We start from the raw sequence: 15,006 nt of genomic DNA, 5'->3' as shown, positions 1-15,006 counted from the left end.
CGGGCTCCTTGGCCCCCCCCCCCTCTGGGTGCGGCACTGTTCCTGGTTCTATAACGGTTCACTAATACCACTTGTTAGATGCGACTTCTCGATACTTTCCTTGGGCCATTTTGTTTTCTGCTTACTCTTACCAGAACCTTCTTCGAATCCAACTGTTCTCTCTACATTCCAAACCATCCAATTTCTTTCTTAGCTACATACACATTCACTTCCTCTTTGAGCATCAACCTTTCTCATGCTGTGTTCCCCTGTCCACCCTGAGTCTCTCTCTGTTTCCCTGTTGTCTTGCACACTTTTCTTGTACTCTACACTCATGCTACCCACTTCTTCCTTCATAAGCACCACTTCAATCTCTCCTTCTTTACTCTCCTGCACTTTCACATCACTTCTTACTTGCTGAGATTCATCCTCTGCACTTATTACTCTCCCTTCCAGCAGCAGTCTCTCCAAATGACAACTCAAATGCAGTTCATCACTCCAACTATCAACTCCTTTGCTCACTTACTCCTCATATCCAACAGTTCAATCACTCTATTTCTTTTACCTCCCAGAAAACAAACATTGTACATCGTCTCATTTACCACACCTCTAATAATCATACTGACATCATTTGTTTTAGTCTTTTTCACTCTTCCATACATATACATATATATATATATATATATATCCAATTGTCTTCTTTTCACTCTGGATCTGCCTCATCTCTTGTCTCAACTTCACCAACTCAACTTTCAAATCTTGTTATCTCTCATGCTACCCACTTCTTCCTTCATAAGCACCACTTCAATCTCTCCTTCTTTACTCTCCTGCACTTTCACATCACTTCTTACTTGCTGAGATTCATCCTCTGCACTTATTACTCTCCCTTCCAGCAGCAGTCTCTCCAAATGACAACTCAAATGCAGTCCATCACTCCAACTATCAACTCCTTTGCTCACTTACTCCTCATATCCAACAGTTCAATCACTCTATTTCTTTTACCTCCCAGAAAACAAACATTGTACATCGTCTCATTTACCACACCTCTAATAATCATACTGACATCATTTGTTTTAGTCTTTTTCACTCTTCCATACATATACATATATATATATATATATATATATATATATATATATATCCAATTGTCTTCTTTTCACTCTGGATCTGCCTCATCTCTTGTCTCAACTTCACCAACTCAACTTTCAAATCTTGTTTTGTTATTTATTTATTATATTTATTATTTCTGTTTCTATTTATTATATTTATTGTGTGTGTGTGTGTGTGTGTGTGTGTGTGTGTGTGTGTGTGTGTGTGTGTGTGTGTGTGTGTGTGTGTGTGTGTGTTATTTTAGGCTTGCTTCTGTTTTTCCCTTTTCTTAAAAGATACCAATGTATTGATAGATATATGTTATTGGTGTAGCTCTGTGTGGAAATAGTATTTGCATCCATAGTGTTGGGATGCCCAAAGAAAGGCCATTATAGATTCAATTCTAGCTGCTTGACTAGAGAATCATTTTTTAATCAATCCTTGGCATGGGCAAGTGGGTTTTGGAATCTCAGGTTTTTAACTCATCCCAAAAACTGACCACAGAACTCACATATAAAGTATTAACATTTCGGATTATAAGATAGTAGCAGTTGCCTGCTATACTCTCTCCTTTGATTCTTTAATAGCTTAAGTGTACTATGAGTGAGGGCTTGATGGATGGAGACTAGCTGCTCACTTGTCTTAAAAAATTAGTTAAAGGGACTAAAGGAGATCCGCTTACTTCCTCTGGGGGAAAAAGCATTAGAGGATTTATTTTTAGATCAATATATACTTGTTATGCTTACAAAAACTATGAGCATGATATTAATATCAAGCATATTTAAGCATAATGAAAGTTTTAGATCACTTGTTAGTATGAATATATTTCTATCAGACTCCCTTGATAGAAATGGTAGAGTTCCAAGGGAGTGGAAAGAGGGAAAAATACTTCCCTTGCATAAGAGAGAGATTCTAAGACTGCAATAGAAAATTATAGACCAATGAGTATCTCAGGAGTGGTGGTAAAAGTACTGGAAAAGTGTTTGTCAAAAAGAGAATTCAAGAATGTTTGGATTATTTATTTCATATCCAAACACAAGTGGTACAGTAGTAAGTAATTGGTACAACATTATTTACAACAAATTAGGATACATTACAAATGAGAACAGCTTAAATTTAGGTAAATTAAATATGAAGGAAAAAGAAATTATACATTAGTTATATAAAATAAATATGGTCAGATATTCCTCAAGAATTTGCGCAATCAACTGCTCTTTCTGTGCAGGATATGAAGTCCTCTTTTGTGCAAGGTGACTGAAGAAGGTGGGGGGGGGGGAGGAAGAAAGAAGGTGTTCCATGGACTGGATTGTCCCACACTTACAATTATCTGGTCTAGTGAGATAGCCTCATTTGATTAGGTTTTGTGTGCAGTGTCCTGTCGTTCATAGTCTGTTGAGACTCCAGTTCAAGTGGGCACCACGTGGAAGATGTTTGGCTGTTGGAATACCAGTATTATTCTCAGGGTATAGCGCAAACTATTGTTGAAGTCTTGTCTCTGGAGGGGTTTTTAGGCGGTTCAACGGTTGCTAGGAAGCTATGTCAGGATCTTAGTCTTTGGGGCACTATAGTCTGGCCAAATATCTGCTTCTTTTGTCAGCTGAGAATGCAGATCTTCAAATTGAAGGGGTGCAATACCAGCCAAAGTATACAGGTCTCTTAATGGTGTTGGTTTCAGGCATCCTGTAATTAAGTGGCAGCTTTCATTCATTGCTGGGTCAAGTTTTTCAGCATGGCAGGATCTGGACCATACAGGGCAGGCATATTCAGAAGAATAGCAAAGGGCCAAGACTAGGGATCCCAGACGTCCCATAAAATACTCTTCGGGACAGCTTTTTGTCCTGTATTTCAGAGTTCAAGACTGAATAACAAAATCGATGAGTTACAATTTCTATTCTATTACAAACATTACTCTCCGTCATTACAGGGAACTGTAGACACATTGTTATTTTCTCAAGGCGAGTGATGGCAACACTGCAACAATGATAAGTTCGTTAGAACAGTGCGCATGTGCATTGACATTTTGGCATGTGCCGTGATATTGGTTGAGAACCTTACCATGCACACACTTAGAAAGTTAGAATCATTTTGTAAGACTGACATATGTGATGGATGCACATACTTTCACCCTCAGTCATAAGTATCCCATATTTTTTTCCAATGTATCTAGGATTCCTAGCCAAGGCAGAAGATCTCAGTGTGCTAGGATCTGCACCCCATTTGGAGGAAGTAGTATATTGTTTCTTGTATTAACTTTTGCCTTTGTTTTTTCTATTTGTGTTTTATATGAAAGAGTGCGATTGAGAGTCACACCAAGGTAGATTGGGTTCCAGGAATGTTCTGTATTAGAGCCTTCCCAAGAAATCTGTAACTTCCTGTTGGCTTCCTTATTGTTAAGGTAGAAAAGGCCAGTCTTGGTTTTTAAGGAATTTGGTTTTAATTGATTACTGCTACAATATGTGGTTAGACTATTTAAGGCAAGTGATACATACAGTAGTTTCAGTGGACTTGAAATTTTTTGATTGAGTAGCTATGTCAAGGTCATCAGCATAGATAAAATTTCTAGTTCCTGGAAAGATGGGGAGATCATTGACATAGATGTTGAAAAGTAATGGTGTTAACACACTTTCCTGGGAAGGGAAGTTTTTAGAGGATGCCAGCGGTCCTACCCCTAAGTCCACAAAAAAGCATCTGTTGTCCAAGAGGTTGGATCAGGAGGACAAGGCAATAGTCTCTAGTTATTCTGTATGTTTTATTAATGAGGGTGAGATGGTTTATGATATCATATTCTGTAGTTAGGTCTCCTGTGGCTAGTTTTTACTCATAACCATTTTCTATATAGCCTGCTCAGCAATAAGATGGGGTTAGATTAGGAGTTGTAGCCTATTCAAAATTAATTGTTCATAGAGTTTAAAGAGGTTGCTGAGTAGTGATATAGGTTTGTAATTTTTTTGCTTCGGTTGGAATTTTTCCTGGTTTCAGAAAGGCCACCACTTTAGCATGCCTCCAGATAGTTGGTATCCTTAGGGTTCTTGAGGCAAGTGTTCTATGAGTTTAATAACCACTCTTTAGTCCTGGATCCAAAATGTTTCATTTGTTCATTACACATCGATGCTGTTGCCACACTCTCCCTCGATGAGGCTTTGGACTCCCTGGAGGTGTCAAATAATAATAATAATAATAATAATATCATCAAGGCCTGCAAATTTTCTAGGTTTTAATAAGTTTATGGCAGCATTGAGTTCAGTGATCATGAAATCTGAGTTAATCATATTTTGTTTCTCACTTGGGGTTCTAAATATCTTATTTTTTGGGTGCTTTTTAGGGAATGAATTTTCCATTTAGCACAGCTGGTGAGCAATTTGATTAGCTGTTACCTGTAGATGCTCATATGGCTTAGTGAAATCCTTCCTAATTTTATTGATAAAATTCCATGCCTTTCTGCTACTATGAGTCATATTATGGTCTTCTATTTCTTTTTTCCATGAGGAATGCCTTTCCTCTGCCATCTTGGAGCATAATTTTTCTCCTGCATGGATAGTCTCCTCTGAGAAGGGGTTGGTGTTGTGCTTGAGGGTTTGGAGGGACTGGCCCTATGGAGCAGTCAAGATCTTCCATGAAACCCTTTTTTCAATTAGCTTTTTTGAAATTAAATTGTCTGTAAGGGACTGTGCTAGGCATAATGGCTGAGTTGAATTGAAGCATTATAGGTCTATGTTGAGTATGTGGAATGGGATCTAAAACCTTTTTAACACAAGTGTTGGATATTTTTGAGCTAACAAATATGAGGTCAGGGTTATATTCCTGCTTCCATCTGCCACTGTTGAAAGATCCAGGGAGTTTTGAAGTATGCATCAGGTTTAGAGAAAAGTTTTCAGCCATTTTTCAACAAGTTCTCCATCTTCATTGGACTTTGTGTAACCCCAGTTAATACTATGGCTGTTAAAGTCACCTAATACAACATTAGTCATGCATGCATTATTATTGGAGGAGGATGTTGGGGAAAGAGAAATCTTCTTCTAGCGGTTTATAAACTGAGGTGATTGAAATATTTTTAAATGTGATTGTAATAATCTCAATGTTTTTGTTGTTCATTAAGTCATGTGTGGATAAGAATACGATACTCTATGTGGGAAGTTCAGCTTTGTGAAGAGTTGTCATGCTTAGTGCTAAATCTGTTAACTTTTTATAATAGATTGATAGCTGAGTTGGATAAAGGAAATGGCTACATGATGATTCTGCTAAATTTTGCAAAAGGCATTTCACAGAATACCACATGGAACTCTGTTATGCAAATTAGAACAAATGGGGATGGATATGACACTGGTTATGTGGATAAGAGGGTGGCTGCTGGACAGATATCAAAAAGTGGTATATGGAGGAACAGAATCCAGGCAAAAGCAGGTGACTAATAGTGTGTTGCAAGTTTCAGTGCTAGGACCACTACTGTTTAATTTGTATATAAATGATATAGGAAATAATCTGAAAGAAAATGTTCAGTTGTTTGCTGATGATGTGAAATTATGTAAAGTAATAGTTAATCAAGGTGATGTGGAGAGCTTCAGGACGATTTAAATAGACTGTCAGTATGGGCAAAACATAACAGTGTCAGTTTAATGTGGAGAAATGTAAAGTTATGCATTTTGGGGTAATTATTAGATTACCCCAAAATAAATTACAAGCTGTGTACCACATTGATGGAACTATACTCAAGCTTAATGGTGTTATTCATTAATTTATTAAAAATGGTGTGCCACCTTTTTAATAAATTACTCTGGATTTAGAGAAAGATGTTGAAAGTTTATTTTTCACTTGGTTAGAATATAATAAATTTAGTTTAATCCTTTATCCAAGTGTGAGCAAACAAAGTTTGCACCTGAAAGTATCTTCAGGACTGGGGTAAGGTGGTACAACACCAGGGCAACTCCTTGCAAAGGTGGAGCAAGCTAATATCACTCCTATCTCAGTATCTCCCATAATACAAAACACATCTCCTTGCGGATATGTCTAATGTTATGCATTAAGGGAAGGGCCACTACCCAGACTAGTTTCGACCTTTATTGAGGTCTCTTCAGTGGGAGCTAGGCCCAAGTGGAGATACCAGCCCGAAGCATTAGCAAGGTCATCTCCACCTATAGGAGTTGCCAAATGGTGTGCCACCTTTTTAATAAATTACTCTGGATTTAGAGAAAGATGTTGAAAGTTTATTTTTCACTTGGTTAGAATATAATAAATTTAGTTTAATCCTTTATCCAAGTGTGAGCAAACAAAGTTTGCACCTGAAAGTATCTTCAGGACTGGGGTAAGGTGGTACAACACCAGGACAACTCCTTGCAAAGGTGGAGCAAGCTAATATCACTCCTATCTCAGTATCTCCCATAATACACTTGGATAAAGGATTAAACTAAATTTATTATATTCTAACCAAGTGAAAAATAAACTTTCAACATCTTTCTCTAAATCCAGAGTAATTTATTAAAAAGGTGGCACACCATTTGGCAACTCCTATAGGTGGAGATGACCTTGCTAATGCTTCGGGCTGGTATCTCCACTTGGGCCTAGCTCCCACTGAAGAGACCTCAATAAAGGTCGAAACTAGTCTGGGTAGTGGCCCTTCCCTTAATGCATAACATTAGACATATCCGCAAGGAGATGTGTTTTGTATTATGGGAGATACTGAGATAGGAGTGATATTAGCTTGCTCCACCTTTGCAAGGAGTTCCCTGGTGTTGTACCACCTTACCCCAGTCCTGAAGATACTTTCAGGTGCAAACTTTGTTTGCTCACACTTGGATAAAGGATTAAACTACTTTAAAATGTTGTCTGTTATTTTGGACAAACTGGTACCATTTGAAATGGACTTCAATTCCAATGCCACTACTGGATATAGTATTTGTGTCAACTTTGTACTTACTTTAAAGTACAAGTAAGTAAGTCAACATGAGATAGAAGTAAATAGGACAGAATACGTTGTTGGGTGCTGCTATAGACCAGGGACCCACAGGAAGATGTAGACACCTTGTATTGGCAGATTTGTACAATAAGTGTAGGTCCAACAATTATTATGGGAGACTTTAACTATGGGGAACAGGAATTGGGATAATTACATGAAACAGCATGTTATAGAGGGGGACAGGGATCTGATAATAGCATCAGAAAATTAAGTATAATTTCTGGGAAATTCCCAGGCTACTCCTCTTAAACACTATTAATATAATTAACACTATTTTAGCCTGTTTTTGTTTAGGAGAGTCCCTTATATTCAATACATTGGCCAACATAACTCAAAAGGGGTATATATATATTTTAGGGCATTATGGGTGAGTATAGAAGGCAATTATGGCAGAATAAAAAATGGAAAAATTATGTACATACCTTGTTTTTGGTTTAAAGATGCCTTCTAAATCCAAGCTCTTGTTGAAAGGTTGTATGTAAACGGGGGGGGGGGGGAGAACATGGGGATGTGCTTGAGACACGGGAAATAAATTTGGGAACCCAGGTTACTATTAATAATATATATATAAATATATATATATTATTTGTTGTGGGGAGGGGGGGAGGAAAAGAAGGGGAAGGGTATCCTTATGTGGAAACTGGGGCAAGGGTTTACGGGGTGTGGACCGTTTCAGTCATCGTCTGACCATCGTCGGAACTTTGTGGGAATGACTGTAGGGCTATGTCAAGGCTGCAAGATGTATCTGCCAAATTTGGGCATTGTCACTAAATGGCCGGAGGTGTGGCTTAATTTGTAAGTTTTGGAACGTCCAACATTCAGAAATTAGGTAGGGGCGGTGGACGTTGATAGAATTTCCTTCGCATTTTATGGCAATAGTTTCGGATATTCTAAGCATCGTTTGGTTTTCTTGTTTGTCAATGATTATGGCTTTGTCAATTTGGGGGATGTGTTTTTGTTCAAGGGCATGAGCTGCAATTTCTGTCTTCCCTGTATTCTGTGGTTTGTTTTTCTTTTTGATGTTGCGATGTTTTTTTGTGTTCAGATATTCTGGAATGGGAATATTGCAATCCCTGAAGTGCTCTTGTAGTCTAGTCCATAATGACCTAATTGTAGAGCCCGTGTAGGTGACATCACAGTCTTTTTGAGAAGGAAATTTGTAGACTACGTTGTGGTGTTCGAATAATTCTTTGTGAGTGAGAGATTTAGTAGGGTTTAGGAGAGTTGCTAATTTATGGTTTGTGGTGAATACTAGCTTATAGTCCGTGTTTTTGAAAATGTATTTGTAAGCCTTGTATGTGTTTTGGATGTATGGCAATTTGATGACCATACGTGTCGGGAAGTCTGCTTTTGTTGTATTATTGTTAAGACAGGATTTTGCCGTATAGTTCACGTAATTTATTAGATGCGTGGGGTAGTTGCGATTTTTGAAAACCTGTGTTAAATACTTGAGTTCAGTGTTAAGAAAATTGTTGTTGGTGGAGAATTTGTAAGCATTGATAAATTGTGATAGGATGACTGATTTTTTAACGGAATGTGGGTGGTATGAATTGAAATGGAGGTAGTTTCCGACATATCTTCGTGGCAATTCTGTTATGGCTTTTGATTAATGTAAGATTTAAGAAATTGATGGATTTGTTCTGTTTCCATGGTGAATTGTAGTCTGTTGCTAAAATCGTTGAGGGATGTTTGTAAGGCGAAGATGTGTGAGGGTTTGCCAATGCATAGAATATCGTCTATATCTGCCATAGAAGGTGATGCCGGGGGGGGGAGTAGAAGTGATTCAGTGTGTGCCAGGAATAACTCCGCTAATTGTCCACTGATGTTTTGGCCCATTGGGAGACCGAAAATTTGAACATATAAGGAGTTGTTGAATTTAAAGAAGTTGGCGGATATTGTGAGTTTAATCAAACAATGATGTCATTTGGTGTTAATTTTGTGCGTGTGTGTAGGGTGTGGTCCTTGGAGAGTAGTGTGTGTACGATGTCTAAAGTTTTGGGAACATCCACATTGGTGTATAATGAAGTTGCATCTAGTGAGGAGAGGATGTCATCCTGGGATGGAGTAGTGTTGCTTAATTTCCAGATAGGTCATCTGTATTTTTGATCATACAGATAGACGTTGTTAGTAGTGGTTTGATGAGTTTGGCAACAAATTTTGATAAAGGAGCTGTGGTGGTGTTCTTGTAGGAGACTATGGGTCGTATCGGATAACCGTCTTTGTGGGTTTTGATGTTCCCGAACATATAGGGGGTGCGAGTGGTGCGGGGGGGTTGTGTGTCTCGTTGTGGTTTTATCTATTTTGTTTTGACTTTTTAAGGTGTGTAAGGTGCTGTTTATCTGTTTTATGAGGTCGGGGTAGGATCATTGTGGATTATTTGGTAGGTGTGTTGGTCATTTAAGACGGCCATTATTTTGTTGTGGTAATCCGTTTTATTGATGACGCCGCTGTCATCATCAATTTTTGATTGATGACAAGAGCTTGGATTTAGAAGGCATCTTTAAACCAAAAACAAGGTATGTACATAATTTTTCCACATTTTTTATTCTGCCATAATTGCCTTCTATACTCGCCCATAATGCCCTAAAATATATATATACCCCTTTTGAGTTATGTTAGCCAATGTATTGAATATAAGGGACACTCCTAAACAAAAACAGGCTAAAATAGCCGTTAATTATATTAATAGCATCAGAAAATATATCCATAACCAAGGTAAACACTCTTTCCCCATTTGGGGAGAGTGACCATTCATTTTTGTTCTGGAAAGTTGCCAAACATGGAATTCTCTGTTAAGAAGGGATTTATGTTCAACTATAAGGCTGGTACCCCCCCCCCTTCCAAGAAACTTTTTTTTTCACTATGCAGTAAGTAACAAGAAAAATGACTATGGTAGGATGACTTTAAACAATGCTCCTGGTCGGAAAGTGACTGAGCCAAAAGAAATATTTCAGTTGCTGAGTGATCATTTTGCAAAGTTGTATCCATAATATAATAGATTTAGTTTAATCCATTATCCCAGTGAGAGCAAACAAAGTTTGCTCCTGAAAATATCTTCAGGACTAAATATAGTGTTGTACTATCTTATCCAGTAAGTAGTGCAACACAAAGGCAACTCGTGGCAAAGGTGGAGCAAGCTACTATGGGAGATACTGGGTTAGAAGTGCCTGGTAGCTTGCTCCACCTTTGCCACGAGTTGCCTTTGTGTTGCACTACTTACTGGATAAGATAGTACAACACTATATTTAGTCCTGAAGATATTTTCAGGAGCAAACTTTGTTTGCTCTCACTGGGATAATGGATTAAACTAAATCTATTATAGTCTAACCTAGTGATAAATAAATTTTTCATCAAAGTTGTATCCAGTTGGAACTTTTACAGTTGCGGATGTTACAGAGAACTGATGTTACATATCAAAATTGAGGTAGGTGAATAGGAATTGTTCAGAATATTAAAAAATATGAATGTGAAAGAGAATTGGCATTTCCAATGACAAATTTGTTCAATCTAGGTCTCAGCTCTGGCAGAGTTCCAAGGGAATGGAAAGAGGGTAAGATAATACCAGTGCATAAAGGTGGCTCCAAAGCAGAGGTAGCAAACTACACAAGTATTAATATATCAGGAGTGGTTGTTAAAGTATTGGAAAAATTGGTGAAAGGTAAAATATAACACTGGGTGGATAGGAATGGTGGATAGATACTCTATAGTGGACATCATTGCTTTGTAAAGGGTAGGTCCTGTCTTAGTAACTTATTTACATTTTATAATAAATTGAGAACAGAATTGAATGAAGGTAATGACTACACTATGATACTGCTAGACTTTTCCAAGGCATTTTAACAGAATACAACTATTACAAAAACTGGAGTAAATGGGAATGGCTTACAGACCAGAGAGTAGTATATGGTGGAGAGGAATCTAGGAGACTGATGGTGACTAGTGGAGTACCTCAGGGTTTGGTACTGGGGCCACTACTCTTTAATTCTACTATTCTTTAATAACATAGAGAAAGATTTCAGAGGGGATATTCAGTTGTTTTCATTATGCAGAACTGGGGAGAGAAAACAGTTGATAAAGGTGATGTAGATATCCTGCAGGATGATTTAAATAAATTGGCATCGTGGATAATGACTGTCAATTTAATGTTGCAAAATGTTATTAAAGTTATTCCCTTCAGGTTGAAAAGGTTGCATATGGTGTATCATATTGATGGTATCAGATTGCAGGAACTTGATGAGGCTAGGGACTTGGGGATAATGGTGGACTAACAGTTGAAGTTCAAAGGACATATGCCAAAAGGAATGTGCCAGGGAGTTGACATCTGCCTTGACATATTTTTTTAACGTGACTCTTGCACTAGGTCAAGCTCCAAAGGAATGGAAGAAGAGCAAGATTGTGCCGCTTCATAAAGGGAGATGAATAGAACTCAGGCATAAAATTATAGGCCTATCTGCGTGTCAGGTGTTGTGGTTAAGTTGTTGGAGAAGCTGGTGAGAACTAGGATCCAGAATTGGGTTGACAACAATGGTATTATCTTTGATAGACAGCACAAATTTGCTAAAGGGAGGCCATGTTTTAGTAATACTTACTTATTGCAATAAGGTGACAGGTTCCTTGAACAGAGGAGAGGGATACACATTGGTATACTTAGATTTTGCAAAGGCTTTTTATAGATTACCACATGATAAGTTGATAGTCAGACTAGAGCAGATGGGGTTGGATATTAGATTAGTGCATTGGATTGGAGACTGGCTATATGATAGGTATCAGCAAGTTGTGTATGGGAGCAGCAATATCCAAAAAGAGGAAAGTCACTAATGGTGGTGTTCCTCAGAGGTCTGTTTTAAGGCCATTGCCGTTTAACTTGTATGTTAATGATATTGGCAAAGACTTGGATGGGAATATTCAGTTGTTTGCAGATGATACAAAGTTGGGATGAACCATGAAGAATAGAGAAGATGTTGCAGCCTTACAAGAAGAATTGAAAAAATTGAGTGAATGGGCATGAAAATGGGGATACGAGTTCAATGTTATAAAATGTATACATGTTTACACAAGAATATTATTTAATTTGCCAAATATTTCAGTGTGAATATTACAGACCATCTTCAGTGGCTAAATAGGAATAGTTTTAAAAAACAAGGTGGAATACGAACAATTGATCTTTCACAAATAGAACGAGCCGCGTGATGTCATATCACTAAGTATTAAAAGATTAAACATTTTTAATCAGTCATGATTGAATTAAAGATATTAATTCAAAAATTCATGTAATAATCTTAAATAACATTAGACTAATATAGGAAATTTAAAAAATAAATAAATAAAATAAAATAAAATAAATTTATTTATTTATTTATTTATTTTATTTTATTATTTTTTTTAAAATTTCCTATATTAGTTTCCTAGATAATAATAATAATAACAACTGTTGGTCTTGCTCAGCAGAGTTATATGCTAATCATAGAATCCTTTGGTCAAAGACATGCAAGATTCACAGGAGTTGTAGATTATTCTTATTATTAACATTTGACCTCAACACAATTGCATACGATGCTCATCAAACTGTGCCTTAAACTCATTCAATGTGTCCACATCCACAACAAACTCAGGCAATGCATTTCACTCAGCAATCACCCTCCACGCAAAGAACCTGCTCCTCACTCCTCTGTTCACACCCTCCTTATACAGTTTTCCAGCAATGGCCTCTTCTTCTACTCCCCTCTCCCATTCTATGAAAAATCTCTTCCATAGGGCTGTAGCAGACTGGAAGTGTCCAATTATAGGTCAGTTTGTGTGTCATCAGTAAGTAGTAAGATCTTGGAGAAAGTAGTGAAGGACCATATACAGCATTGGGCAGATAAGGGTAATGTTATCTGTGAGAGTCAACATGGATTTGTGAAGGGGCACTCTTGTTTTAGCAATATGCTAGCCTTTTATGATAAAGTTACAAGAGCATTAGATGAGGGAAAGGCATATACTGCCATTTCTTAGACTTAGCGGAGGCATTTGACAGGATGCCACATAATAAGCTGATATTTAAGTTGCAGAACATGGGTCTGAATGTCAGATTACTCAACTGGATTCAGGATTGGCTGTCCGATAGCTATTAGAGAGTTGTGTATGGTGGGGCAGTTTCAAGGAAGCAGAGGGTTACAAGTGGTGTCCCACAGGGCTCAGTACTGGGACCTACATTGTTTAACCTTTATATCAATGATATTATCAGTGGATTGCAAGGGGATATTCAGTTGTTTGCGGATGATGTGAAGCCAGGAAGGATTATTAGTAATAGTGCAGATGCGACAGCCCTGCAAGAGGATTTGAATAAGCTAGATAGATGGGCAAATGAATGGGGGTCTCGGTTTAATGCAGCAAAATGTATATGGTCTTGAGGTTTGGGAAACATCGATAGGACACTGCATACTCTATGGGAGGAATTATACTGGAGGAAGTAGGGGAAACAAGAGCTCTTGGGTTGATGATTGATAGAAACCTGAAATTTAGGGGACATATTGCAAAGGTGGTGAAGGTAACACAGAGGATCGCTGCAATAATGAGGATGCTGACCAGCAGAGATAAAACAGTTATCATTCTGTTGTATAAGACCCTGATCAGACTACACTTGGACTATTGTTTGGAGATTTGGTCCCCAGGATTTGAAGGGGATAAATTAACTGTGGAAAGGGTACAAAGGCAGATAACAAAGATGGTTTCAGGACTGTACAATGTTAGTTATGAGGATCGGCTGAGGGAATGTGGACTGCAGAGTTTGGTGGATAGAAGAAGGAGAGGTGATATGATTGAGACTTTAAACTTTTGAGAGGTGGTTACAGGGTTGATACTGGGGAGTTCTTTCGCTTGGTTGAACAGCAGGAAGGAGTGATGACAAGAGGCCATCCCTGGAAGTTATGAAAGGAAACTGTGAGAAAGAGGATGAGGAGTGGTTTCTTTGCCTGGAGGGTGTTTGAACCATGGAATGCATTGCCTGATGGAGTGGTGAGAGTGATAACGGTCAATGAGTTTAAGGAGTGGTATGATAGACTTTGTGTTTCTTATGGGGGGACCTCCCCTTGATGAGTCTTGATAGACTTTGTGTTTCTTAGGAAGGACCTCCCATGATGAGTCTTTGACTCCATGGAGGCCTGAATAATAATAATGTCTACCCAATAACAACCCCCGACCAGCTTATATGTCTCAATCATATCCCCCCCCCTTCCTCCTATTCATAAGGTGCTGCAACTTACATTCTCTCTATCTGTCCTTGTACTCCACATTCCAGAGACCACTGACTAACTTTGTGAACCCTCTCTGGACCCTTTCTAAGATATCCTCGTCACCATAAAAACTCGGAAAACCAATATGAGGCCTAATCAAGGCCTTATACAATGGAATCATAACATCTCTATTTTTACATGTCAGGGTTCTCCCCCATCATTGCCGTTATTCGATGTGATGTCTTCACAACTTGTGCAATGTGGCCCCCGAATTTCAGGTCCTTGTCCACAATCACTCCTAGATCTCTCATCTCCTCTGCTTCTTTTAAAGTTTCCCCACCAGGTGTATACTTTGCATCCCATCATTGCTTACTAAATCTCAAAACCTTACACTTGGCAACACTGAACTGATAGTTCCACTTACCTGCCCATTCATGCAATCTATTCAAATCCTCTTGTAAGGCATTAACATCCGCTTGACTGTGAATTGCTCTCCCCAGTTTTGCATCATCTGAAAACAGCTGGATATCACTAGTTAAACCCAATCCAGTATCATTAACATACAAATTGAATAACAATGGTCCCAAAACTGATCCCTGCGACACACTGCTGGTGACCTTTCTCTTTTTGCATACTGCACCCCCATATACAACTTTCTGATACCAACACAGAAGTCTGTTATCCAATCCCATCTGTTTCAACTTATTTAAGAGCTTATCACATGGCAGTTTATCAAAAGCTTTTGCAAAATCTAAACGCACCACTGTATATGCA

General features: G+C 38.2%; 1 protein-coding gene across 2 annotated transcripts in view; it reads left to right on the top strand.

The window, feature by feature from the left end:
- LOC150099965 (reversion-inducing cysteine-rich protein with Kazal motifs-like) overlaps window positions 1–15,006 on the top strand; it is a 364,445-nt gene that overhangs the window by 293,770 nt on the left and 55,669 nt on the right. The window lies entirely within an intron of this gene.

The sequence above is a fragment of the Typopeltis vanoorti genome, chromosome 13 (assembly GCF_054136105.1).
Source record: "Typopeltis vanoorti isolate ZY-2024b chromosome 13, IOZ_Tvanoo_1.0, whole genome shotgun sequence".
Classification (NCBI taxonomy): Eukaryota; Metazoa; Arthropoda; class Arachnida; order Uropygi; family Thelyphonidae; genus Typopeltis; species Typopeltis vanoorti.
Note: the sequence above shows the minus strand (reverse complement) of the source record. Positions and strands in the feature narration are given on the sequence as shown.